This window comes from Pteropus vampyrus, unplaced genomic scaffold (genome assembly GCF_000151845.1).
Source record: "Pteropus vampyrus isolate Shadow unplaced genomic scaffold, Pvam_2.0 Scaffold199, whole genome shotgun sequence".
NCBI lineage: Eukaryota > Metazoa > Chordata > Mammalia > Chiroptera > Pteropodidae > Pteropus > Pteropus vampyrus.
Window position 1 is genome coordinate 2,521,665 of NW_011888980.1, and position 4,678 is coordinate 2,526,342.

The following is a 4,678-nucleotide window of genomic DNA, read 5'->3' on the forward strand; positions in this document are numbered from 1 at the left end:
TTATGAATTTGGGGGAAGAAGACCTCAAAGGTAGAATGTCATTTTCATTACATGTGTCAACATGATTTGTAACGTTGTTGACCTTCATTACCTGGGTGAAGTAGTATTTGCCAGGTTTCTCCAATGTTCAGGTATTCTCTTTTCCCCCTTTTCCATACTGTACTATTTAGAAGGAAGTCACTATGCACAGCCCACACTTAAGAAGGAGGAGTCATGGTCTCCTTTAGGATGGATATTTACATAAATTATTTAGAATTTTCATCACTGGAAATTTGTCCTCCCCATTTATTAATATACTCAATCATTTATATTGGTACGGACTCAGATTTTTTTTTATACTTTGGGTCATAATCCAATACTACTTTCTATTCTTGCTCAAATTTTTCCATATCTGCCCATTGAGAGTGCTTTCAGTTGACTCCTGTGCACTGATGAAATACTTCCATTAATGTGTTTTTGTTGTTGTTGCTGCTGTTGAGAACAAGATGTTGTTGTTCTGGTACTACAAGATGTTCCAGGCTCATCTGTATATTATCTTGTCCCAGTCCTGGAATCACCCATTGCTCCAAAAAGCCCTGGTTCCTTTCACTGGATAATGGTATTAGGAACCAAGGTCTGGGCAAGGGTATACTTGTTACTAATGGGCTATTGTTTCTCTTAGGCCTTCTCAGGTGACTGAGAAAAGAAATATGTGTGTGTGATAGGCCGAAAATGTCCCCCTCAAAAGTAAAATATCTACTTCAAATCCCTTGAATGTGTGAACGTACATTATTTGAGGAAATGGTTAAAGCTCTTGAGATGAGGAGGTAATCCTAGATTATCTGGGTAAGCCCTGAACACTATCACATGTATCCTTATGAAAGAGACACAAAGAGGAGAGAGACAAAGAGAAGGAGGCTACGTGACCATGGAGGCGGAGACGTGAGTGATGCAGCCACAAGCCAAGGAACGCCTGATGCCACCAGAAGCTGGAAAAGGCAAGGAGCAGACTCTTCCCTAGAGCATCCAGAAAGAGTGCAGCCCAATCAACGTATTAATTTTAGACTTTTTGCCTCCAAAGCTGATTTTAGACTTCTGGTCTCCAGAATTTCACTTCTTTTAAGCAACCTAGTTGTGGTTATTTGTTATGCAGCCACAGCAAACTAAAACACCTGTCTATATACATAGATATGTAAATATTTCTGTATGTAATCATCCGTAAGTTAAATATGAGTTCCTACTGATGTTTTCAACTGTAACTCATTACCACATGGTTCATTCTAGCTTCCTACCCTTGCTGATCCATAAAATTCCTACTTCAACAGTGAAAAACTTGTAGTCAATTTACTTAACTGTTCAAATCCAGTATACATGTACAGCAGTATCAGAATTCCTATTCCCCTAAAGGAAACAATTTTATCAACTAGAATACAGTACTATGTGCAGTTTCTTTTGCCTTTTGTCTTACAGATTCCACTCATTTCCAATGTAATTTAGGTCAACACCTGCCCCCCTAACCCTGCTCCATTCAGTGAGGTTGTGTCACATATTTGTAATACAGTTAAAGTCTCTTGTCAGAGTCTGCATTTTTCCCTGACCTTCCAAATTGATTTTTAAATTTGCACACATTACAACTTCCTCTTCGTAGGGTAGGTTCTCTAGGTTTTGACAAATGTGATATCCTGTAGGTACCACCACAGTATCATAAGAATAGTTTCACTGTCCTAAAAAGCCCCTGTGTTCCAGCTACTCATCTGAACACCTTCTCGAACCCCTGGTAACGACTGACCTTGTTACTGCTGTCTCTATCGTTTTGCCTATTCCAGAATGTCATATAGTTGGAATCATACAATATGTAGCCTTTTCAGACTGGCTTCTTTCAGTTACTAAGATGCATTTAAATTTCTTCCATGTCTTGTTGTGCCTCAGTAGCTCATTTCCTTTTACTGCTGAATAATATTCCATTGTATGTATATAGCACAGCTGTTTTTGTGATCTCATAGGTTTTCAACTCAAATGGGTAAATACTTAGTAATGTGATTGTTGGATCATGTGATAAGACTATATTTAGTTTGAGTATATCATTTTCATGAATATTCTTATTCTCGACAACAAAAATGTCACTGGTAGCCTTACTCTTGCAAAAGAATCTAGTCACCATGTTGTAGTATCTGATTGTCTTCTCTATATCTTTTTATTATCTGTGTCATTTTATTGCATTAACAATAAAATCTTACCCATTAGGAACACCAATCTGAAATAAGAAAAACTTTGAATTAGATCATTTAAAAAATAGTTTTATTACTTTCATATATGTAGAGTTAGGAAATTAATGGCCAAGTTTGCAATAACTAATAAAGTTCTCATTGACTTACAAAGGAATTACTTAACACTAACAGATAAGAATTATCAGCTTTTCCTCCCACTCCCCCTTCCAGCAAGTGCAGCTCTGGCTGCATCCCGCTTTCTCAGAGCGCAGGGACTTCTGTTAAGCCAGCGCCACAGTCCTCTTCATCCAGCCACCATCATGATCATCTACCTGGTAGACCTCGTCCGACATGATGAGATGTTCTCCGACATCGACAAGATCTGGGAGATCCAGGAAGAGCTGTGCCTGGAGGTGGAGGGGAAGGCAGTCAGTAGGACAGAGGGTAACACTGATAACTTGCTCATTGATGGAAATGCCTTAGCTGACAGCCCTGAGGGCAAAGGTATGGAAAGCACAGTTATCACTGATATTGTCATGAACCATCGATTTATACAGGAAACCAGCTTCACAAAAGAAGCCTACAGAAGTACATCAAAGATTACATGAAATCAATCAATCAAAGGGAAACTTGCAGAACAGAGACCAGAAAGAGTAAAACCTTTTATGACATGGGCTGCAGAACAATCAAGCACCTCCTTGCTAATTTCCAAAACTACCAGTTCTTTGTTAGTGAAACATTAATCCAGATGGCACGGTTACTCTGTTAAACTACCATGAGAATGGTGTGACCTCATATATGATTTTCTTTAAGGATGTCTTAGAAATGGGAAAATGTTAACAAATTGGGCAATTTGGATCTATCACCTATCATCACAAATGGCTGCTGCTTTTCATCCACATACTGTGACTAGGACAAATAAGACTGATGTTGTCTTGAGCTCTTTATTTATTTCAACCTTGATTTATTTGGAGCAGCGGCCTTTTTTAAAGAAAAACATGTCATTTAGTTATTTAAAATGCATTTAAACTAAAAAAAAATTATCAAATGTAGTACAATATATGTAACCGAATTTGAAAACTGTATAAAAGCAACTTGTTTATTAATATATGCCTAACATTCTTTGTAGTTTTATTAGGATGACAAGCTTGCTTCTTCTCTCCCCCACCACTGACAGGGTAACCTACGTGCCTACGGTCTGCTCCCATTATCTCCCTCGTGCATAACTAAGGATATATATATTTCCTCCTAATCTCCTTGAAAACAGGAACTATAATCTTTTCAATACTAATTCTTATCCCAATGTCTGACATATACTGGTCACTCAATAACAAATAAGTTCATTAGGAGGATGGATGGATAATCTCGAAGCAAGAACTCTACTTATGAGTTAGGGCATCCTGCAGATAAATAATTGTCATCGCAGACCTTGTCTAGACTGTCATATATTCTAAATCAGTGGAGTCTGAATTAATAAGGAAACTGTTGAAGAATTTGTGATTCCATGCTTAGCTCTACTTATGAGTTAGGGCATCCTGCAGATAAATAATTGTCATCCCAGACCTTGTCTAGACTGTCATATATTCTAAATCAGTGGAGTCTGAATTAATAAGGAAACTGTTGAAGAATTTGTGATTCCATGCTTAGCTCTTTTTACATTTGACTTCCACTAAGTATTTATTGATATAAACTCAACAATGTACAAACACATCCTTTACAATTATCCCTCGCAACAAGACAGCCAGCTCTGCACTTGTGATAACTGACTGCCTGAACATCGAATGCCTAGGCTAACGGAATTCCACAAAAAACAAGCAAGCCAAAAAATTTCTGGGAAAATGGAGGAATCTTCAAAAAGCCAGAGAAATGTGAGATTAGTGAAAAGAGAGAGATGTGGAGATCCTTAAAATCCTTACAGCCATAACAAAATTCATAGTAGAGGAGGGAAGGTAAACCCAGATATTAGATAGAGACAAGTTTTCATCTTAGCCGAGGTAAGCAACAGTGGAGGGCTCAGCCATCTGGGAGGCAGATTGGTTGGCAACCTGCATCAGATTTAGCAATTGACCTTGACAATGTAAGTAAGAGGAGGGAAGAAACAGATACTGTATTTCAGGATTTCTCAAATTTTAATGTGCATACAAATCACTTGGGAATCTTATTAAACTGCTGATCCTGATTCAGGGAATACTGATAAAATCTTGATTCTGCATCAGGAGATCTGGGGTGGGATCCAAGAGTCTGCATTTCTAACAAGCAATCGCAAGCAATCAGGTGATCTATGCTGCTGGTCCACTGACTACACCTGGACTGGCGAGGCTGTATTTGACTGAATTTCAAGTGAAATTCATAAGAAGTCTCTACATTCAGCTGTTAATCTGGAAGTATCCAGATTAAATTTTCTGATATTAGGCAGAAACAGAGACTTGAGATAGAAATTAAGTTCAGTTTTAGGAAAATAAAAAAGTTACATTTCTATATACCTGATTTTA

At 37.9% G+C, this 4,678-nt stretch overlaps 1 pseudogene; it reads left to right on the forward strand.

Annotated features, from left to right (window-relative positions):
* Nucleotides 1–2,289: 2,289 nt before the first annotated feature.
* Nucleotides 2,290–3,084, forward strand: LOC105300042 (annotated as a pseudogene).
* The last annotated feature ends 1,594 nt before the right edge of the window (nucleotides 3,085–4,678 follow it).